At 40.8% G+C, this 25,642-nt stretch overlaps 1 protein-coding gene across 6 annotated transcripts in view; it reads right to left on the bottom strand.

Annotated features, from left to right (window-relative positions):
* LOC135108443 (uncharacterized) overlaps positions 1 to 25,642 on the bottom strand; it is a 129,746-nt gene that overhangs the window by 13,847 nt on the left and 90,257 nt on the right. The gene's annotated exons all lie outside the window — the stretch shown is intronic.

The following is a 25,642-nucleotide window of genomic DNA, read 5'->3' as shown; positions in this document are numbered from 1 at the left end:
AGGAAACTAAGTAGCAATAATAAGGGTCAGACAGGAATTACAACAAGTCATCATTGAACATCTTACATGTCGAGTGGGGGTTGAGATGAGGCAGGGAGAGGAGGGAGGGCGATGAGGGAGCTACCGGGAACCGAGGATTTATGGTTGGCAATCTTGGTTGTGATCGCCCCAAGACCTCCAGCCGCTTATAAAATGATGAGCGAGGGGAACACGAGAGGGGGAAGGCACAGGGAGGGGAAAGGAGAAGTATTGTTACTCTTCGTTTTTCCGTCTGGCTTCGTCATCCGAGAGAAATTGACTTTCATTGTTATCAGTAAAAATGTGTATGTTTTTCTTCCCGGTCGAAGATGCCACTCAGGGGCGGTGCTGTCAGCAGCATGACTGCCAGCACCATTTTGCTGTTGCTGTTCTATTTTACTTTTTTTATTTTTTGCTGCTAATGTTATTTGTACTGTTTACTGAGAAATAGTGTTGGCGGTAGTGACGTCAGAAGCACTACTAACAGCGTTGTCACCGTACAGCAGAAATAACGTTAGTGGCGAAAACCAGCGGCTATAATAGCAGACGCAAGACAAACATTTCGATTTCATGATATTTATGTGTGACAACTTCTTACTAAGGGCTCCTGAAAACAGTTATCGGTAGCACAGTCCCCTGCAAGCCAGAATGCTGTAGGGCACTCACGGCAGCGTAATGAAAACAATGCTAGACAACACCACTGTATTTTCAGTCACTCGTATGGCAAATAGGAATCACACTCATGTCTGTAAGCTCCTTGGGTGTGACTTTCACTGCTTCTTTTTCCTTCTCATACCGTGAAACAAGTATTGGTGCTGAATATATCTTACTATTTTTCCTCACTCAGGTCAATACCTTCCTAATTGCTCCATATTATTCATTTGTTGCGATGCCATTAAATCAATTAATCTCAAATTTCACTGTGTTTCGCTCTCTCTGTAGTGAGCTTGTGATATCCACACTGACGACATTAAGTCCAGGAAGAACACCTGTGTTGCAGCCGAGCGCTGTGATCCTTAGCTTTCCTGGGAGGTCTTGCTTTCCACGGGGGGAGATGCGTACCCAAGACTGCCATCCTCGATCAATACCTTAGATGATGATTGATGATTAGATTACATTACGTAACACTATTACTTTTTATTATCAGTATTACTACCACCACCACTACCACTACCACCACCACCACCACCACTACTACTACTACTACTACTACTACTATTACTACTACTACTACTACTACTACTACTACCACTACTACTACTAGCCTAATAATGATCATTCTAACCCCAACATAAGGAGATCATTTCCCAACAAGACCACATGAAGGAGTGGTGCTGGACAGACGGAGGTGCCAAGGAAAACTGGGTTGGGTCAGCAAATTTCACCATTGAAGTCAGAAAAAAGGAACACTTAATGAACTATGTAATTTTGTCAGTTTCTATTTGCCTCTCTCTCTCTCTCTCTCTCTCTCTCTCTCTCTCTCTCTCTCTCTCTCTCTCTCTCTCTCTCTCTCTCTCTCTCTGCTAACACATTTAAAGGTGACTGTCATTATTTGAAGAGTACATGATTACTCTTTTAAAAACTCTTCAAATCTTTTCACCGTTTTTCTTCATGCATCAATAACTTCGAATATATTTTTACCTTCGCGGAAAGGATTTGATGTTTGCCTAAAATCAGTTCTATTTGAATGGCTGTCAAAACTCTTTTCTTCCTTAATGATTTCTTTTTATCGCATTCAGTTTAGCATTTATCTTTTCTTGCCTTTGTCTTCTGTTAATTAGTTTCTTCAGTTCTGATTTGATAAAAATTTCACCTCCACAGTTCAATTTTTTACTCACTTTGTTTTCTCATCGTAAGATCAGACTTTTCTTTCCACACCTGTTCGCTTTATGAGTATTTTCCTTTCCTGGTTTCGCTCCACCTTTCGAAATCATATTGTTCAAGGTAGGGTTCGTTGCCTTAATATAATTTATGTCAAAACTTTGTACATGAAGAATTCTTTTTTTAATTTCATGGTTGAGGACCACCCTTACTTCTCTGGTCCCCCGTGGACATGTTTTCTAACTTATTTCTCAGACACAGAATAATGTTTCACATCCTATCACATGTGCTGCCTTTATTTCTCATTATTAAATTGAACCTATTTTGTGTCATATTAACAAGTCCTTGAAATAGTAGTACTAGTGGTAGTGGTAATAGTAGTAATAGTAGTAGTGGTAATAGTAGCACCAATAGTAGTAGTGGTATTATTATCATTATTATTATTATTATTAGTAGTAGTAGTAGTAGTAGTAGTAGTAGTAGTAGTAGTAGTAGTAGTAGTAGTAGTAGTAGTGATTGTTGTTGCTGTTGTTGTTGAAGTTGTTTTCCAGTGTGGCTCCTCCAAGCTCGCTTTACAACGTTCTGTTTTCAAGATAACAATATTATATCACACTTCTCCACGAAATTTACACTTTGGTACTTTTTTTTCTCTTCTCCAAACTTTCCTTTCATATATATATATATATATATATATATATATATATATATATATATATATATATATATATATATATATATATATATATATATATATATATATATATATATATATATATATATATATATATATATATATATATATATATATATATATAATTTTTTTTTTTCCTTTTCTGTGAACCTCAACACTGAAGTTTGAAAAAAATGTTAATATTATTTTGTGTCAAAGTAGTATCAGTCCTGACATCAAAGGAAGATCTAAATTTGTTGTTGAAGATAATAATGTACCTGCATGATTTTGTTTATTTAAAATTAACTTAGTCTGACTCTTATTCATGGTACCCTTGCATTACACGCACAACTGAATCTTACGTCAAATATGTATAAAAGAATAACTACACGACCTGCTCTGATAAAAGTGGATTAATCCCTGACGGAATGACAGAGTAAGTAATTGCTGTCCTGAAGTAGAAGTTTTCCTTATCTCTTCTTTAAATAACAGAACTATAACTATAATTATTAGATGTTCTAATTGGTGGCTTACAATTCTGTTATGTCTGCCTCCCTTCTGACATGTGTGTGTGTGTGTGTGTGTGTGTGTGTGATTCACCTACGGTCGTCTGCTGGTCACCCAGCCAGCCGTTCCCATACGGAAACAGCTCAGAGCTCATAGTGACCGATCTTTGAGAAGGACTGAGACCACTGACATACCACACACCGGGACAGAGAGATCACAACCCCTCGGGTTACATCCCATACCTACTTGTTGCTAGGTGAACAGGGACTACACATTAAGAGGCTCGCCCATTTGCCTCGTCGAGCACGGGATTCGAACCCGGGCCTTCTTGGTTATGAGCCGAACGTGCTAATAACCACTACACTACGCGGTGTGTGTGTGTGTGTGTGTGTGTGTGTGTGTGTGTGTGTGTGTGTGTGTGTTATGCCTTCAATTTTCCTCCCATAAAGCTGCATGACAAAAAATCCCCCATAGAAGGTAACAAGGCAGCCAGAAAAACACGCGACAGCCATGGCAACATCCAGCAGGGACAGGAATAAACATTTCGTCCAGTTTATCGACAGGAAATGACGCATCGTGTCAGAGCAAACACAACCAACTAAATGTCACCAGCTAAATGTTAACCAGTATCACGTCCATCACCACCAAATTCCTGGCCTGTCACCCCCTCAGTGGCACGCGGTGAGTTCATGCCGCGAGTAACATTACTGACACAAGACACAGAAATGCCGCACACACCAGAGAGGAAGCAAACCGCCACCAATACTCGACCCACGCACTCCGCCGCACTGCATGACATTATGTGGTTCATAACACTTACATAATACTTACATACATATTGGTATTCTAAAGCGTAATTTCTGGTGACACTCTTTGTTGCACGTTTCACCTGCCTGATCAATGGACGCTTCCATTAAGGCTGTTAGTTGGCAGCTTAAAAGTTCAAAGTTCAGATCTATACCAATAATCGTGAAGAGACTTTGCTGGTAATAATACCTCGACATTTTTTTTTTATCGAGACTCCAGATAGCATAGAGTTTATTGCAACTGAGAGTGAGTGGTTTGTTTTGAAATAATCTACTTTCCTTTACTCATCACTGGAGGCAAGTTAGTGTCTGATGCACAAACGATTATTATTGTTCTGATATTGGCAAGTTACGAAACTCAAAGAAACATAGAATGTCCAGCAACATTCTTCGATTTCTCCCACCCAGATTTCTTCTAGTAAATGCGAAATCCACACCACATAAGGCCTACAGCGTGTGTGTGTTTGTGGGAGGGGGCGATGTGCGTACGCGCAGCATTGCATATTTATATATAAATCGTATAAGTCGTATTAATGGTATACATTACTGTTGTACCTCCTTGTTGAGATTCTTGAGATATCTTAAATATATCTGATGCTCTCTCTTCTGAATCTAACTAACGCTCTGGGCGCCCCTGGAAATGCTGCGGACCATATATTCTGGGACCAAACTTATCTGACCCTTCTTGAAGTAGTCTAACATTAGTTGCATTAGTTGGAGTCTTCACGCCATGACTCGCAGCGGGCAGTCCCCTCAGCCCCCTTGGTTCTCGGTGGGGCGCCTATCATTCCCCTCCTTCTCTGGTAATCACAAGGCTTAACCGAACATTTTGGCTTTGTATCACGACCTCCTTACCCTTAACAGGCCACTAACGAGAAAATCTTCGATGCACATTCGCTACGCCATCGCCGGGCATATGTTTACTACCTTCATTCAAGCTGTCTGAAAGATGAGGTCAGCAACCGGAACAGAGGCGAATGAATTTTGTATAACTCACTCAATTTAGCTTTGTATTGATTCTAGAGACTTATGTCACAGGCAACAGGAGGCATAGTATTTTCTGACGTGCAAGGAAGGAGGAGGAGATGAAGACCCAAGATTAGATGGAAAGTTTGCATAAGAGATGACATGAGAGAAAAGGGACTAGATACCGACATGGCAGGGGACACAGGAAATTGGAGGCAGCTCATCAAAAACAGCGATCCCGTATAGAGATGGGCTAATAAGCTGACGACAAAGAGTATTTTCTGACGTGCTACTAGAAGAACTTGACGTTTTCATCTTTATCTAGTATATCCTAGTTCTACCGTGAGAGAATATGATACGTTTGTGGTGATGATATATTTTTCATCCTAAAAGCGTTTCAAACAGATCTGAAGCGGATCGACGCTGGCAGCAACAATTTAGCGCAGAATGAAGCGATTACTTCAAATCCCAGAGTCGCGAACAATAACAACTTGATAGAAAGAGAATGGCGGAGAGATTACGGTATCAGTGCTCATAGCAATATCATCGTCGAGTGGTTTAAAGGATATTATGTTATTTGCTCCTCTCGAGTGGAACACAACTTTGCCGCAGTGAGGAGGTTTGCATATTCCACCGATCGGCAGAGCCAAATTAGAGTAGAGACGTACGGCCATGCTAGGCAGGTCCACTGCGAGGAATCGGCCCAAACTTAGTGTTTCCTGTCAAGATAGCCGGGGCCAGCGAGGCGTGGTGTCTGACTTGACCCTCACTAGCCATGTTATTTACGACTGGTGTTACGCTTTATAAGCAAGCACAAACCCTTGGCCACTGACATTATATACCGGAATGGATAGGTTTCCCCACGCAGGCTCACCTCTGCTACAGTGCAGATGTAAGCAAATTTAAATAGTTTTAGTTTGGTGATTTTCACAGTTTTAAGTTTTATGATTTTTTTTTTTATTTTTCATTTTCACTTGATCTTTTCAGACTTTATATATTAAACCCTTGGGAAAAAAAAAAAAAACGAACTCAGTGAACATTAGCCAAGCCCAGAAGCGCAATAGGTGGGATGCACGGCCAGGCGGGGAGGCGAGGTTGCAGCGCCCAGCCTGCCTCAAGGAGCCGCCCCGCTGTTTAGTTTCCGTGTAATAGACGTGGGGCCTCGTTTCTATGCTAACGATGGTCGCCTAAATTCAATTAATTCCAGATCCTCGTCTTTCAGTATCAAAGTGAAATGGACAATGAAAGTGTATTAGTGGCCGTAACTCCACCTGCACTGTATCTCATCTGTCCCTCGTTTTCCCGATCCAGTATTGCTCTCCTGCACCATGAAGCACAGCACATGGATGGTAACTGCTGCTGCTGCTACTACTATTACTGCTCCTAACAACAGCACCATAATTACCACCACCACCATCACCACCATCACTACTACTACTACGACTACTACTACTACTACTTCTACAACAACAACAACAACAACAACAACAACAACAACAACAACAACAACAACAACAACAACAACTACAACAACAACTACAACAACAACTACTACTACTACTACTACTACTACTACTGCTACTACTACTACAACAACAACAACAACTACAACTACTACTACTACTTCTACTACTACTCCTACTCCTACTACAGCCACCATCACCTCGCCTCTGTGTGGAGAAAATCTCATCAGTGAGGGAAAAAGGATTCGTTCATTCAATGGATTCAGCGGCGTAGGAACTTCTTACAGCGTCTGTCATCACGAGATTTAATACCAGTACTTGCATAAGCCTTCCTCTCTCAGCCTGTCGACTCAGCATCATCTTCAATACGTGGTAATACTGAAATATCGGAGGAACCACGGCCCGCATTCTGAAACATCTGTGCCGCATCTCCGCTACTTTCAAAAGGCTCTAGTTGAAGCTACACGGATTTTAAAGGGTATTTTTACGGCTTTTTATGACAAATTGACAAGATTTCTACGTTATTAAAAGGAGAAACACTCTTGAGAACTCGGCTAATCATCTCTGTGGCCTTTGAAAATAGTCGTTGTGAAAGAGCAAAGCGTTTCTGAATAGGAGCAAACAACTCTTCTCTCCCTCCTTTCTTTTCTTCTGAATCCAGCTGGTCTGTCTGCTCGGCCGCCGCCACCACCGATCGACTCCAGGGACGATATTTCACCAGATTAGGAAGTCAAGGTAGACGCTTTCCTTTGTTTGGTGCTGGGCGTGGTGTGTGGGTGTGTGTGTGTGTGTGTGAGGGCAGCATCCTCTTGCGCTCATGATAACAGAACGCTAAAATAAATATACAGAAAAAGTGACAACAAAAGAAACATATAAAATAAGAACATCATAACAGACTAGAAATAAAATGAAGATGTAGGATGGAGATGGAAATTTCATAAGAATTAAATAAAAGAGAATAATATATAAAGCAAGGAATCATACAGGAAGGAGAGAACAAAGGAATAAGCATAATGAAGATGAATGAGGAATAAAATAACAACAGAGGAGGAAGATGGACGCTGTGTGGACGGATGAGAACCTCTTTGTCTTGGGGGACCGCGCTCCAGGCGTGTCAGTGTGACCGAGTGTTTCCCTGCCTGTCACCACCTGCAGCCTTCCTTGCGCGGCTCGGCAGTGTGGGGGAAAGTAATCGCTCTGAGGGTAAAATAAATGTTCCTTGCCTGATGTAATAGCTTGGTGGATTAAATAATTGCTCCTTGGGTGAAATATTGTATTGCCAAGGGTCGTTTGTGTAGTGAAAGTACATACCTAAGACTCGTATTTTGAAACGCTTGGATATTTCGTAAAGTCTATTTTCACAGGTTACAGAGATCATTGGCCAGGTTCTCATAAATGTCTTTTGCTGTTGAAGGTGAAGAAGCCTTCAGGTAGATCACTAGATATATGAAAAAATACCGAAAAAAAAAAGAAATTCATGAACTTTTAATGGTGCCTGTTCAAAGTAATCAAGATAAAGCGCATAATATTTAAGAAAACCTTCTGATGAAATAGCCCCTGAGAGACGAAAACGGTAGTTCTTTGAAAGAAACAGTTGTTATGTGTTTAAGAATTATACTAGTGTTCATATCCTTTCCGTAGAAGACCTTGTGATATCATATGTGCTCAAAGACGGTTGACCTTGATTGGCTGAGGTAAAACAGTTATGCAGTGCAAAGAAGCGTACACAGAAAGTTAAGACGGGAAGTCACCGTGACCAGCACACTACACGAGGACAACAGCATCAGGATTTGATCCAAGCCTTGAAACTCGTCCACCGAGTTTTGCAGCAAATCTGATATTATGAATCTATAGGAATAATTCAACAGCAGCAGCAGCAACAACAACAACAACAACAACAACAACAACAACAACAACAACAACAACAACAACAACAACAAGCAGTACACCTCAGAGTAGGATGACAGTTCTGATATATATATATATATATATATATATATATATATATATATATATATATATATATATATATATATATATATATATATATATATATATATATATATATATATATATACTCGTATATATATATATATATATATATATATATATATATATATATATATATATATATATATATATATATATATATATATATATATATATATATATATATATATATATATATATATATATATATATATATATATATATATATATATATATATATATAGTGTCCCGGGAGGAAAGTCACATACGTATTCCCAGATATAACCAACTCATTCTAAGTCGGAAGTATTTTATGGTGAAATGGTTTTAACGCCATAGTTTAGAAGTTACAGGACATTTTGATATAAATACACTAAGAATTGGCGAGGGGGAGGAGGAGAGAAGACAGCAATGGTGGGCATTGACATAATGAGGATGTTACTTGATTACACATCAAGGTTTTCATAAATAATGATACAATCCCTAGCCTCTTTTCCTTGAGGCAAGTAGCAATTATGCATTTTTTTCAGTCTTTGGCCGAACATCTCTCCACGACACAGAGAGAGAAAAAAAAGTGTGTAGAACACACTCCCTTATCACACCACTGATCGGTTACCAGGGAATAAAATGCGTCTTTCCCTGTACACGACCCTTAACAGACACATAAATCATGTGAGAACTGCGCTGCGTATCCGGGTATGATGCAGGGTCGCTCACCAAATAGCAGGATGGAGTCCATTTTTTCTCAATTCGTGTGTGGGGGAAGGAAGGGGGCACGTGAAGGATGTCACGTGTAATTACACGAGCTGGAGGTGCGATACATGCCAATGATTAATGTTTGACGCCATGAAATTTCATATCAAACATTAATTATTGAGTGAGGCATCCTGAATACAGTAGATTATGAAAGTATACTAGATTATGAAAGTATCCCGCCGCAGTGCGACGACAAAGATATCTTCAGCTTTTCATTTTACGAACTCCTCTCCTCTAACTGACTATCTTCAGCCTCTCTCTCATCGCCGCAATGTTGTGTCTCTTCCTATTTTCACGCTACCTGCTCTTCTGATTTTGCTAACTGCATGCCTCCCCTCCTTCCATGGCTTCGCTGCACAAGATTTTCTACTTTCTCTCACCCGTATTATCGTATTCTCAATCATTCATCCATTTTCTGGTAAACTCTGGAACTTCCTGCCTACTTCCGTATTTCCTTCTTCCTATGACTTGAACTCTTTCAAGAGGGAGGTTTCAAGACACTTATCCTTCAGTATTTGATGATCGTTTCTGACCTCTTTTTGAGGACTGGCGCCTCAGTGGGACGTTTTTTTTCTTTCTTTTTTTACATTTTGTTGACCTGGGCCGGTGTCTTTCTAACATAAAAGAATAAATAAATAAAAGGTAAAACATGAAAAATGATCAGTAGTAACATTTTCATATCTACGAAATGAAAGAAAGATGCAAGAAGTACACATCCATGCCCGTTTGAAAGCCAGTCAACCAAACTGCGGCAGGCAACATCACAATCAGTGAAGGTGTTCACAGCCGTGCACGTGTCACAGTCATTGAAATTTTGCGATACAAAAGCTTCATTTGACTCTGATGGTTACTTGTTTCTTCCTACATCTCAAGATGGGACACACGCAAGCTTTACTTTATTTTTATTTTTTTACTTTATTTTTTTTTGTGGATGCAACCATTGTTGGTGACGATACGTGTATTTACAAGTTAAAGGGCCACGCTGGCCCACTGGTGCTCCATTTGACCGATGGGGCAACAGAAGAATGTGAACGATATGAGAAGGAATTCAAAGTACTTGAAAAAAAAAAAAAATCCTGCACCACCAGTTACTCTTTGAAGAGGGGCTCCACCTTTGCATGGTGGAACACCGGAACGCTGCGTGCCCAACACTAATTGTACAACACTGTTATGTAAATCTGCTCTTAATGATATACGTAATACGCGGGTCACAGCAATAACACGAATTATGTCACTCACCTGGATAGTCATTACATACTCGCAAACAGTAATGAAATTAATCACAGATGCCTCCTATCCAGTTATCTGGCCGGACACAGTTTTCATATTTAAATGACCGTGTTGCTGACTTATAATTTGCTTTCCATGACACGCAGCGCAAACATTGATGATTCACTGGTTCGGAGTTGAATGTAGGCATGATAATATCATGCATGCATTAAAATTTACTATTTATAGCTAAATTGTTTTGGCGTGAAGATGACGACCATCAGAATATATATATATATATACTCGTATATATATATATATATATATATATATATATATATATATATATATATATATATATATATATATATATATATATATATATATATATATATATATATATATATATGATGTTTCCGTGACATACGGAACAACTACAGCAGAAACTTAGAGATGGCTCTGTATATCTAAATATAGTTGAATAATAAGGAGAGTCTTGGTAATTCTGAAAGCACAATGCGCTGGGATGATAAAGAAGAATTACGGCCAGGTAATCCCATTCTCATCCCAGTCTCATCCCAGACTTCGTGGGTTACCTTAACTAATCCTACAACTGTACAATCTCCTTCCTTGTCTAATTCATGTCATTATCATCAGTATTATATCACGCTTTAACTACGAACAATATCCATTCACCGTGCACTATACGGTGGACAGTGTAAACAGTGAACAAAATTTTAAACACTGTAGATGACAAATTTCTACCTCCAACAATTTCAACCTGTGAGAGACATGTAGGTTGTCAGAGTTGTGTGGTATCAAGCGAACCTTTTCTTTATAACATGAAAACGTTCCGAAGCCAAAATAAAAGAAATCAATCAATTCAAGAGCAGAAAACGTTAAGATTGCAAGGTAAGATAAGTTTGGAGATTGAATGCGTATGTGGAAGTGATTTGTTTTCTTTCTGCTTCACCTCTTACTCTCTAGTGAACGATGTCAACAGGTTTATAATATTTTACTCTCAAGTGCAAGCCACAACAAAATATACACAGTGATATGATTCATTTGACGGCGAAGTGTGTCCCCTTGTATTATTGATAACTCGGTAATTCTCTGCCAAACTACAGTTGTACACCTTCCCATGACCCGAGCCGTTCTGAGAGAGGAGTGCCAGAACACCTCCAGAAGGAAATTGATTGGAAACTTTTTTTTCTCTTTACTGCTTAGGGAACGGGAATTAGGTTTCTGTAGCCCTTGGCCTTTCCAAATAGAATAAATATTTAGCACTTTCACAGCTGTCCGTCGCGCTGCCAGACGCAAGACTTTTCACACTTCTTGAACGAAGCCGACCCTGGTGACAGTCCTGAATCGATGCTTTCAAATTATGCATCAGTTTATACAAATTCCAGCAAATAAACCAGTCATTCATTACACTGTAATTATCATGAAAAATAAAAAAAATCTGAAGTATTCCCACATGCCAACTTAAGTGAAAACACGATCACATAACAGGAACATCAGCACATCATCGGCAAACCCGCCAACGATCTTCCATTTTGGTATCGCCAGTGAAATCCCTCCGACCCGCCGCTGCTGCTCCCTCACCCCCCCCCCAAAAAAAAAAAAGTTGCTCATGTGATCGTGCCATTATTGAGAAAATTCCTAACGACCATCTTCTTCGGCTCTCCAATTACTGCCTCACTTTGTTGGAAGAAAAATAGATATTGACAGATCGAAAGATAGATAATGCGTAAGACAGACAAATGGATACTTAGGTGCACAGATAAGAGATGATTTGATAGATACAGAGATGGCTTTACACACACAGATTGGTATATAGACGAGTAGGTATACTGAATGGCTAACTGACTGACGAATAAGAAGACAAAAAGATGAAAGACAGTAACAAATAAATAGATACACAAATATATGGACAAAGACTGCATGGCTAACTGACTGACCAATAAGGAGAAAAAAAGATGAAAGAAAAAATGAGGTAAACACATATAGACAGATAAAGATGAGTGACTGACCAATAAGAAGACAAAAAGATGAAAGAAGACAAGGACAGATAGACAAATGAATATAAATAAAAGAACATATTAAGAAGATGGAACGACATTACACACTTTCCTGAATGGGTCCGTCAAAATCGACCGGCCTCGTTTCCCTCACCTCTCTCTCTCTCTTGCCCTCTTCCTCCCCGTCACACTAATCTATTTCTCCTCACCCCACCAAACTTCTCCTGCCGTCAATATAGGGGTGACTTTTCCTGCTGCCAAACTCTTAATGAATATCCTTAATACTAAAGATCAAATTTTCATTTCCTAACTTTATTTGGCGGCCTCTTTACGACTTTCCCAACTCCTCTCTCTCTCTCTCTCTCTCTCTCTCTCTCTCTCTCTCTCTCTCTCTCTCTCTCTCTCTCTCTCTTATTCTATCCTACCTCCGACCCCTTCACCCACTTCCCTCACAAAGGTTCTTGTCTGGGCCTTTTTTTTCCCTCATAAAAGACTTTAATGGAGAGCTCTCTCACCCTGCCAACCTTCAAAGTCCCTCACTCTCGCCTCCACCGTGGCCCGGCAGTACCTCCTCCGCGTCTCCCTCTCTCCCTCTCTCCTTGTCACGAGCAACAATAAGCTCATCACTCCTCTTGGCCTTCCGGATCATTGTTTGTGTTCCTTGTTTTATATTGTTGTTCTAGTTGTCGTTATTATTACTGTTAGTTATTATTATTATTATTATTATTATTATTATTATCATTATTATTATTATTATCAACAACAACAACAACAGCAATAGCAACAACAACAACAACAACAACAACAACAACAACAACTACTACTACTACTACTACTACTACTACTACTACTACTACCACCACCACTGCCACCACTACTCCTACTACTACTACTACTATCATTATCACTGCTCTTGAGACGTTACATATTCGAAAAATTACTAAGATCGTATACATACAGTGTAATGAAGAGAGCTGAAATCCTGCGCGGTATCAAATACTCAATTTTTTCTGCTGTGAGAGCTCATCATTACGGTTTGAGCGGTTAGTTTACATATCAAAGGGAGCGTCTCCAGTGTTTTGTTACGACGATTTTTTTTAAAAGCACTGGAGTATTAGGAGGATATCATTATGACAGAAACCTCTCGGCCTCTAGTAATGAATGTTTATGTGTTATCTGCCATGACCCACATACCATACAGGATGTCAGAAGGCGAGCATGACACTAGCCATGGACGTGAAAATGAAGAATTAGCAACGCAAACTTTCAACGAACCACTGATTTCATCTTTCACCGGGGCGAACACCGACACCAGTCACCACTGACTGGTTTGTGCACTCACGAATTTGGGAAGAGTACAATATTAGACTCTGCTGCGATTGTCGAATTCAAATATCTTTGTCAAAATCCAGCAAAGAGAGAGAAAAAAAAAAAAGAAAGAAAAAAAAAGACTATTACAATAAAAATAAAATTGACCTGTTTATAACCGCTTTATAATCTTTGCCGTGTGGTCAGAACTGCAATGAACACCCTTAGCCTATAAAGAAACGTCTCCTCAATACAGTGATGTGGTCAGACTGAAAATATAATCGAAACACGGAATCATAATTTATAAGAACATTTTTTTTTTTATTTTCCTCATCCCTCCCACTTCATTGTTCTCAGACTCCGAGGCATTTACCTGACTTCCCTCCGATCCATCATTAGACAACTGAATAAAAAACCTTTAACGGATTCATTTCACGTCTACAAATGAGTAAAGAATAGATTATAATGAAGAAGAGAGTGACTTTATCCACAGATTTGCTGAGAGAAGTCTGTTGCATCTTTTGTATAACAGAAAACAAGACGCCAAACAAATGCGCCGCACACACACACACACACACACACACACACACACACACACACACACACACACACACACACACACACACGACCCCTTACTGCCATTTTTCAGTGCTGAACCACTTACAAACGGCCCTTCACCAGCACCACCATCATCAGTTTGAAGTGGGCGTAACAATCCAAGAGAGGGATCAATAAAGGATCGTCTACAAGCAACATGAGAAAAAATTAGAGACATCATTCACACCGAGATGACAGGTCGTCTGGGCAACGCTTCCTGAGTACGTAAAATCATAAAAGTCAAGCTGGAAATTCTTTGCGTCACTGTCGTCAGCAAAGAGGTCACTCCCATCCCCACAAAACTGACCGTATCATACAAGGCCTAGTGGTACCTGCCAATGCTGCACGCATCTTTGGCAGTGGAGCCGCTGAATGACGCCATCCATGCCACTCGAAAGTATTTCAAAATTACACTCACCCAACGATTTACTAGCGGAAAGGCACCGCACCATAGTTGCGTAACAAGCTGGAAGCAGCCTTTGAACGCGAGCAAAGGTCAGGGTGGGTGCTCTAGTGTCTGACACTTCCCAGAAGATGGTTAAACTTTCCTTCAAGGCTTAACGAAGCAGAAACGAAGGGAAAAGCCTTCCTGACAGTGGCAGTGACGGTGATCCGTCCCCACAAGCTCCCCTTCCTTTACATCCAGTAAGTTACAAACGGATTATGACCGCAGCAATCCCTCAGAGCGCCTTCCCGCTGTGGTAATATGAACCCACACAAGCCTTGCTGAGTTCCTGGTAAAGGACAGAGTGGCTGCTATCTCCATGCCGCAATCCCCCTTTGGTTGGCTGAGGAGACCACATTCCCGCCGCCGAGGGAGGCCGGAGAGCCGGCAACGTTTTTGAAGAATACGAGAAAACAACAAAAATAATGTCTTAGAAGATAATTACGTCGACATGGAGATTAACTGCATTTTAGAGGATGGCGGAACCGTCTGAAACTGGCAACAGTCTCAGAAGCTGGCAGAATCACAAAAACTGAGACCAACTGTGTTTCAGTGGAAGACCGAACTATTAAAATTGTTCTCGGAACAGCCTCTGTACATGACTCTGAAGTTTTCCCTGTCGCTAATTCAGGTCAGGAATGCGAGCCTGACACTTGCCACGGACGTGAGAATGAAGAATTAACAACGCAAACTTTCAACGAACCACTGATTTCATCTTTTACCGGGGCGAACACCAACGCCATTCGCCACTGACTGGTTTGTCCACTCAGGAATTTGGGAAGAGTACAGAATATAAGCAGCAAGAAGAACGGGGAGGGACCACACTGGCAAAAGAAAAAAGAGAAATGTAAGTTAATAACCGTTATGTGCATCTGTTGTGTGACGTATTCGGGAAAGGTGCAGAATATCAGCAGTAAGATCACAGCCGTTGCGCTGAAACTGGTATCCTATGAAGCTGTAGACCGGTGTGTTTGGAAGGAGGCCACATAAGAGGAAAACCTCACGCCAGTCGCTGCAGATCAATCCAATCATTCCAGCGAGTGCGCGTTATGTGCGGCTGTGAGCTGATCCGTTCAGGGAGAGTACAGAATGTCAGCAGCAAAAGGAAGAGATCTAAAGTCTACACTAGTCACCGCAGATCAAGCCAGCGGAAGTTGGTTCTCGTGATGTGCAGGTGCTGACTGATGTGTTTGGGAGCCTCAGGAGGGGAAAGACCTGATTCCAAATCGTCGCCAACAAGATCTTGAAGAAGCACCTCACCTTACCGGCGATTATCAAGCGAAGCCAAGATACCGAGCAGGACTTGTGATGACAGGAAAGCGAAAATTATCAACGAAAGAATTAAAGTTTCAACGTTACCATTGTCTAGAACAAAAGGTACACTAAACGCCTCAAGTCACAAGTCTGGCACATACAAACTTTACATTGGTAACTATGACAATACAGCATACAAAACTGAGATACAGCAGTCCCCTGTCTCATCTTTCAGAGAATCTTTGTAGTGCTGGTACAATACATTCTTAAATTGAGTAAGACTCCCACAGGGCGATACTCATGTGAGCGAGGGAAATTTCCATTCTCATTACCATATAGAGGCAGGATTTTGATATGCTATCATACGTGCCACATTTCTTTTATGTTTTTACGTTCAACGTGAAATTTTTTTCAAATTATTTCTTTCAAGTACTTTTCTCGTAATTTTATTATGTTTCTTGAGATATTCGTATTACAATATCTTTTCAGTACCACATGTTGACCAGTTACTTTTAAAATCTTATTTGTTGTACTTTTCTGAAGGAACCACACACACACACACAAAAATAAATAAATAAATAAATGAAAATAAATAAATAAATAAATAAATAAAATAAATAAATAAAAAAATAAAATAGAATTAAAAAACACCACTCTTCTTTATAGTTTATTCTTCCAGACCAGTGTCACCTGACTAATTGAAGGTCATACTTGAAATTCAATATATTTCAAATGAAAATAAATGATGCCATGCTAAGAAAGAAAGAAAGGAAAAAAAAAAAAAAAACACACACACATCAGTAACTTGAAAATTTTGCATAGAATAAAAGTGATAGAGCTCGTTGCAGTCATACAAGACAAAACAATGGTTATAAAAAGCGTAAAATTTTGTCTTTGTTGTACACTTTACGCTGATATCCATGAATTTTTTAGCGTACAGTCGTTGTTTTCTTACTTTTTTACCATCATGTTTAAAAAAGTACTCTTTCCCCTCCAACACTTTTTCCCTCACATGTATTGGAGTCCGGCCAAGAGCTACATAACCTAAAGAAAAAGAAGGAGAAATAGAGAAAAACGCTTGATCACTGTTCCCTGTAACATTGTGTAGTGGAAGAATGCCAGGAGGGAAGGCAAGTTCATACAGTTTCAAAGGCACCACGATAAACCTACGATATCCACTGTGTGTGTGAGTGTATGTGTGGATGTGTGTCTGTGTGTATGTATGATAACTCTTGAAGTTTTATACATATTATTTTGAGGACTACCAAAGGTTTTAATTTACACTTTTTTTTTTTTTTATCTTTTGAAGTAGAGCTTTTGTTTAGCTTTGATTCCACTGTGCTCATGATACACTGCGGATCACCTATTTCACTACTTTAACCTGTGCAGGAGACGCACCAGTAGCTTCAGTAACTAAAGGGGAAAAAACACCCGCCCATTTTCCACTCAAACGAAGTGATAATCCTGAAATAAGAACATAAGAAAATAAGGGAAGCTGCAAGAAACCATCAGGCCTACACGTGGCAGTCCCTATAATAAGAACAAGGAATAAGAACATAAAAATATAAGAACATAGGAAAATAAGGGAAGAACATAAGAAAATAATGCCCAGGTAGTGTGTGGATAACTTTCCCAGGTAACAACTGCCGCTTTGTCTTGAAGATTTTTTACGATTTTGTCTCCTCATATTCACTCACATAATCTGCCTTGCGTAACTCCTTTTTCTCACTATTCAATATATTCAGGAATGACGCTTTTTAAAATTCATGGTAAGAGTTAATTGCCAGAACCTGTGCAGTGACTTCCGCGCGCACACCCACACCCACCTACACACACACACACACACACACACACACACACAAACACACACATATTCTCTTTTATATAATTTCCTACATAGATAATTCACGAGTGGGTTGTGCTACTCTCTCTCTCTCTCTCTCTCTCTCTCTCTCTCTCTCTCTCTCTCTCTCTCTCTCTCTCTCTCTCTCTCTCTCTCTCTCTCTCTCTTATTAACCCATAAACAAGAATATAAACGGGGGAGGAAAAAAAACAAAAAACAAATGAAACAATCTACATATATTAAACACAAATCCTTATCTTAATTACTTTTAATGACACATCCATAATTTCCACTAATGCTCTATAATCACCTCTTTCATAGTTTACATCAACGACTCTCTTCTACGCCTGGGAAAGTATAATCGCTCTGGATCCACGGAGAAGGTATTCAGCTGCCACGAGTGCTGTTTCCCGCCCTATTGCCCCACGCGGATGTATTAGCTAACCATGGTGAAAATGATGAGCACATAGTTATTGCAAGCGTCATTTTGCAACATTGATTAGTCGTGTAATTTTTCAGGGAGAGAGAGAGTGAGAGAGAGAGAGAGAGAGAGAGAGAGAGAGAGAGAGAGAGAGAGAGAGAGAGAGAGAGAGAGAGAGAGAGAGAATTAGCAGATAGGCAAACAAAATAGACAGACAGACAGACAGACAGAAAGACAAAGTCAGACAAAATGAAGTTGAGAAACGACCAAACGCACACACACACACACATCGTAGCAAGTATTTTCTCACCAGCAATTGATGATGACAACAGATGGATTGAATTTCGAGATGAAGTGATTGAAACTCAGTCTTCTCGGTTCCCAGTAGAATTATAAGGGTGACTTGGCACGCTCCCAAAACCACTCAACTGGCATCACGCGGCTGTCTAGTTTCAACACGCTCCATCTTTTGTGTCTTGGGAAAATTCGCCAATTGGAAGAAAACTGTATGTTGTGCATTTCGTTTTGTTGAAGCCACTCTCGAAAAAAAGATCACCGTAAAACAACAAAAAAAAACATCAACAACAACAGTAATAAGAGCAACAACAACAATAAAAACGACAACTACTACTTCTAGTACTATTACTGCTGCTACTACAACTACTACTACAACAACTACTACTACGTACTGCAGGACAACAACAACAACAAAAACAAAAACGAAATAAACAACAACAACAACAACTACTACTACTACTACTGGTACTGGTGGTGCTGCTGCTAACTGCCCTTTACTTCAGCACCTGCGGAGGGCTGGCTACCAAAGTGGGGACCTCGCTCACAGAAGGGCTGGAATACTTCAAAGAGCTCACCAAAGGTACCAGAGAACGAGTGTGACCCGCGTGTCAAAGGTGCTGCGACACAGGGCGACCCACTAACTGACCCACAGAGCGTACCGTTGAAAGTATGGAGTAATATTATTATTATTATCATTATCATATGTAGTAGTAGTAGTAGTAGTAGTACAAGTAGTAGAAGCAATGTCGTCGAAAATATTAGGCAGCACTGCTTACACTTTATGGTCAATATTTGTACTGTGTTTGTTGTATTAAACATCTTATGACACTTACTCTTTCCTCTTTCATTGCTTTACTACCAAGTCCCGTATCCATCTCATTCCTCACCATTACCTTCTCTTTCTCTTCTCTTTCTTCTTTCCCGTACTTCACCTCAGGGACCACCTCGCATCCACGCAAGAACAGATTTACGTCTCAACAAAGACCAAACAAAGACTGAGGGAATTTCAGAAGCTACCTCATCTTAATTCATTCTCCTCAACAGTCAGCAAATGTCAAGACTCCAGCCGAGGCCATTACATATTCAGCAGGAGACTACAATGGAACGAAGCCATTAGGACCCACACGGCACAGACAGACGCACGTGAAGTGGCATGCTTTTAGTGAATATGCTGTCACATCCATTCTCATTTTAAAATCCAGTATTCATCATATGCGAGCTAACGGTGGGCCATCCGTCTTCCCAACGTCAAAGATCGCTTACAATACAATTCAGAAATTTCTGCTCGACACCTTTACAGTCTGTGACTCCAACTCAGAGAGAAACGCGACCAAACGCTAATTTCTGGGTTTTGTGTGATTTCTGAATAGTGGAATGGAGGAAGAGTCTGGGAGCAGGTGTTCTGAGTGATGGATGGATCTTGTAAAGATCAGTTCTATGTACAAAGGGAGGGAAAAAATCTCGACTTCCTCATTATATCATTTTTCTAAACAATTCTTCTCTTCTTTAACATCACTTAGCTAATCCTCTCCTCCACACTCAATATTCCTAAGCTGTCCTTCGCTTAAAATCTTAACAAGAGAGTAAAATATTAACAACTCAATCCTTGGTAAATTATCATTCATGAAGATGGGTTTTTGTGTCGTATTTGTCAGGTCTTCACCAGGTTTTGGACGCTAATTCTGTTCAGTAATCTTATCTCGTCATGTTCGAGCACGTCTCATGCATACGAGCATCTTATTGATAGGGTGGAATAAAAAGAAATTTTCCTCATGAACTTACTTTATTTTTGTGTTACGAGAACTTTCACGTCCCTCACATTCCCCTGTTGTGCTGCCTGTCTTGTTTTTTTTTTTTTCTTGTATTTTCATGGTAAATATTCTGAATTTGAATTTCATTAAGAGGTAGAGGATCAAAGTGTTTCTGAAACTAAACTGTATACATCCCCGTAATTTCGAAAGCTGTTCTGCTATAAATGCATGATTTTTAAACAGGACTTTATACAATTTTTTTTATTCGGATCCTGCTCAGTCTGCCTCTTACAGTATATATATATATATATATATATATATATATATATATATATATATATATATATATATATATATATATATATATATATATATATATATATATATATATATATATATATATATATATATATTATTTATTCATCTTTTTTTTTTAGCAAAGCAGACATTTATTTAATCATCAAGGCTCCTTTTGGATGCCTTTCCGGAAAAGCAGTGCGCACTCACTTTGATTAGCAGATTATATCTCCTGTAAACTCAGTCGATTAATTTCATACACAGGCTTAATGTAACTGAAAAACAGAGTTCACGACGATATGTGCTGTTAATAGTGTTATACCAACCTGTGGCAACAATATGCTTAACTTATAAGAGAAACGTATGGATAAACCCCTGTTTTGCTTTTTCATGATAAAGTTTGCTAAAGACAGTGTGAAAGATTACAGTCTATCTATGAAACGGCACTCCGTCAGTCTGTGTGTCAGCGGGAAAACCTTTCCTCCACAGGAGCAAGAATTTCCTCGAGCTACACTATTAAACAAGCTCATGATCTCCGTACAAAAAGACTGAAATACAAACGATTACCGCGGTGCATGGCTTGAGCTCCCTGGCGCTGAGTGTGGGCTGCGAGGCACAGGCAATGTGTACTGATGGGCCACAGGACAGTACTCGGGCGTCCAGCCACACCATGAAAGGCAGCCGATATTGATAAAAGGGAAAAAACTTTGCTGACCAACATTTTCAAAGCCTGTATTATAAGAACTTTTACTGAAAGTCAAAGAGGAGGGAAAAGTGAAACGTGGCTGTGGGTTTTCCACCAGCACCACGCCAACACCATTACCATCGCGCACACACACACACACACACACACACACACACACACACACACACACACACACACACACACACACACACACACAAGTTTCATCACTCAAGTCAGTCTATATTCAGCAGCATTTAAAATAGTTCATTATACTGTTAACGTCAAAAATCAAGATAAGAAAAACACCAGACGAAAAATAGTGAATACTCCCCTGGTTCCTAAAAGAATATAGCAATCAGCTTAGCGGGAGACATTAATTAATTTTGACATGACAGGGAGGGGGCGGCACATCATTAATTCAAGGCCCAGTGGTGGCGGTAACGAGAGGTCGGTGACAAGGTATCATCGCAGACTATATTTCTGTTGTTTTCGTTCTTCACTTCATCATCATTATCAACAACTCCTCCCAACGCTATCTCCCCCTCTTCCTTCTCCTTAAGTACTTTGCCCTATTCTTCCTTCTCCTTCTCTTCCTCTTTCAATAATCTGACTCGTCTTTCTCCTTGTCCAGCACTTCATCGTCTTCTTTCTTTTCCTCCAACACTTCCACCTCCTCCTCCTCCTTCACCACGATCTCCAATTTTCATGATCATCTCCCTCACATCAAAATCGAATCAGATCGTGTTGCGTATCTCTGGAAAAGTCAAACAAGAAGTAAATATTCAGTTTGGTATCAAAGAGCCAATGATATCGCTGTTGTTATGCTGTCTGTCGCTCACAACTCACAATATCCCTCGACCTAAAGCTGCTCAATCAGTTATTCACACGCTTGCTTGTCCCATTCACATCACAGCGCACGTGAGGCAAAATACTGATTGAAGTGTCCGCTTTGGGTCTGGGAAAGGGAGGGAGGGTGACAAACAAACTCTACGGATGTGTCAAGTACGGTTTCATTACAAACTGGTGGAATACGAGGGATGTTTACACGGTTATACTTCCGGCATGAGAGAGAGAGAGAGAGAGAGAGAGAGAGAGAGAGAGAGAGAGAGAGAGAGAGAGAGAGAGAGAGAGAGAGAGAGAGAGAGAGAGAGAGAGAGAGAGAGAGAGAGAGAGAGAGAGAGAGAGAGAGAGAGAGAGAGAGAGAGAGAGAGAGAGAGAGAGAGAGAGAGAGAGAGAGAGAGAGAGAGAGAGAGAGAGAGAGAGAGAGAGAGAGAGAGAGAGAGAGAGAGAGAGAGAGAGAGAGAGAGAGAGAGAGAGAGAGAGAGAGAGAGAGAGAGAGAGAGAGAGAGAGAGAGAGAGAGAGAGAGAGAGAGAGAGAGAGAGAGAGAGAGAGAGAGAGAGAGAGAGAGAGAGAGAGAGAGAGAGAGAGAGAGAGAGAGAGAGAGAGAGAGAGAGAGAGAATATTTCGCGCAGCTTCATAATTTTGATTTCTTTATTTCTGCTACGTGAAAACAATGAAACAAAAGTAAATGTTTTCTGTGCTGATGGTCCGACTAATCCTCTTAACGTTGAAAACATTCTGAAGCCCAAAATGGTTAAAAGTATATTTCGAACTTCCAAGTCGATACAGTGGTGCGCGGCCACATAAAAAGGATAAAAGACCTTACCTGGCGCGGGAAAAAAAAGTGACCTAGATAATAAGACAAAAGCGAAACTCTCTTGTGTTCCTCCTACCCATTCCTCCTTCTCCCTCTCCTTATTCCTCTTTCTACTCTCCTCCTCCTCCTCCTCCTCCTCCTCCTCCCAGTTTCCTCTCTTTCATTTCTCTCTCGCTCTGACATACCTTTTTTTTTTTTTCAGAGCATTTCTGTATTACTCTACCTATAATTATTTCCCTGGGGAGGTCACAGTAGACGAGAGACACGAGGCAGCTACCTTCAAATGATATAAAAAGAAATATGACCATTGATATATTGGGGGAAAATGGGACTGATGGGCTTAAAACTGTAACGCGAACAATATTTTGTGTGTGTGTGTGTGTGTGTGTGTGTGTGTGTGTGTGTGTGTGTGTGTGTGTGTGTGTGTGTGTGTGTGTGTGTGTGTGTGTGTGTGTGTGTGTGTGTGTGCGTGCGTGCGTGCGTGCATGTGCGTGCGTGCATGTACGTGCGTGCGCGCGCTCGCCGAGCCGATCGGATCATCCTCACGCGGACCCTCACGCGGTGGGGTCCCGCGGCCCCGCGCCGTTAAAGGTGAGGCGCCGCGAGCAGTGTGTCAAGTGGCGGCGAGTGCTTTAAGGCGCCCGGCGGACTTCAGCGAGTAGGAATTAAAGCAGATCTGCCGTCAACACTGTGTGTGTGTGTGTGTGTGTGTGTGTGTGTGTGTGTGTGTGTGTGTGTGTGTGTGTGTGTGTGGATGGGTGGGTGGGTGGATGGGTGGGCTGATGTGTGCGCGCACATGTGCGCACTTGTCCATGCGCGCGCGCGCGCGCGTGTGTGTGTGTGTGTGTGTGTGTGTGTGTGTGTGTGTGTGTGTGTGTGTGTGTGTGTGTGTGTGTGTGTGTGTGTGTACGTAGGCACGCGCGTTTGTTTGGGTTATTCTTGCCTGCTTATTTCTAATGCCAAGTTGCTCGACGTTATTTTCTTGACAGACGCGAGCACAGACGGTCAAACGCACAGACGAGTAAGGACGTATGCACGTGAGCGCGTCTCCAGATGTATACACACATGTATACATGGAGATATGTCTACAGTTTGACATACAGGCAGATTTCCATACAAAAGGCGCAGGCAGTAATCAGATCACATAAACACAAAGAAGTAAATGTCAAACGAAAGTTTCGACAGAAGATAAATAAAGAAAAAAATCCTATTTTCTTGATTTCTGATTTTTTTCATAAAAAAAAATCTCAACTGCGAAACTAAGAAATAAGAAAAGAAAATGGAAAATTGGCCAAATGACTTATGTAACTGGCTGCGTGACTGACTGCCGTAATTCAGATTCGCGGCGCACCATAAGTCACCCTGCGGCCAGCGGCTGAGGGACGCCGCCTCAAAGCATGTAGAAATTTACAGCCAACATTTTATTCTTGGAGAGTACGCAGGTGAGTCACGAGATACTTATTGGTCCAAACAGTGAAAACCTGGACGTAAGTCTGAAGCGAATGTAAAAAAAAAAAAAAAAGTAACGTAAGATTTAATAACGGTGCACAAAACAATATGATTAATCTTATCGGTAAAATACTGGAAGAAAATTCTGTAGTTATAATTAACGCCATACATCAACACTAAATGAATGTCACGAAACAAAATAGAAGAACGAGCCAAAACAGCATTAGGGCCGCCAGATGAACACAGACCTATCCTAAAAAGTTATCATCTAACATGACTGGAACGCACGACATATGTTGAGTGCGGACCTACGACGGACTTTGTGGATGAGGATTGCTTAACCATATCAGTAAACAACCAGTCAAGAGGTGCATGATGCCTGATGCGGAGACCATGACTTTAAAACACAAAATATAAAAGGAAAGGTTAATCAACACCGATAATATAGTAAACGAAAATGGAAGCAAAATTGGGAAAGACGTATGGCCAGAAAAACCTCACAGATTAAGCCAAAAAGTGAGTCATGGGAGGCAGGCGGCGGCATGCGCAGTGACGGCAGGCCAGACAGGAGGTGGAGGGAGTTTATTGAAAAGCATGAAGGCAAAATCTGGCTGAGTGTCGCAGCGCCGTCACTCATGGAGGAGGTCAGGGGGAGGCCGTGACTGACCGGTGCACCTGGGGTGAAATCGTGTATGTATGTGTGTATGTGTGCACGTATGTTTCTATACATCGATAAAACAAACAAATAAATAATATACGAGTATATATATATATATATATATAGAGAGAGAGAGAGAGAGAGAGAGAGAGAGAGAGAGAGAGAGAGAGAGAGAGAGAGAGAGAGAGAGAGAGAGAGAGAGAGAGAGAGAGAGAGAGAGAGAGAGAGAGAGAGAGAGAGAGAGAGAGAGAGAGAGAGAGAGAGAGAGAGAGAGAGAGAGAGAGAGAGAGAGAAAATAAAGGAATATATAGACACCCAAGCAAACGGACAAACAGACAATTATCTAGATAGGTAGATAGACGGATGGATAGATAGACAGCTACATAGATAAGTAGATAGGTAAACAGATCTTGACAGACAGATACTGGGGTATAAATAGGCACATATAAATAAAAACCGACGCACAAAAAAATGTATGTGTATGTGAGTGTGTGTGTGTGTGTGTGTGTGTGTGTGTGTGTGTGTGTGTGTGTGTGTGTGTGTGTGTGTGTGTGTGTGTGTGTGTGTGTGTGTGTGTGTGTGGTGAGGGGCAGCGGGCGTGGCAGGCGGCAGGGGCGTCAGGGTGTGGTGGTCGAGGCAGTGATGAATACTTTACATCTCACATTGCTGCCAGTGTTGCCAGGTAGGAGGTGCTGCCCCTTCACCGTCCCCCTCCTCGGCCCCTTCCTGGCTACCTCTTTTCTCTACAGTTGC

The sequence above is a fragment of the Scylla paramamosain genome, chromosome 17 (assembly GCF_035594125.1).
Source record: "Scylla paramamosain isolate STU-SP2022 chromosome 17, ASM3559412v1, whole genome shotgun sequence".
Taxonomy (NCBI): Eukaryota; Metazoa; Arthropoda; class Malacostraca; order Decapoda; family Portunidae; genus Scylla; species Scylla paramamosain.
Note: the sequence above shows the minus strand (reverse complement) of the source record. Positions and strands in the feature narration are given on the sequence as shown.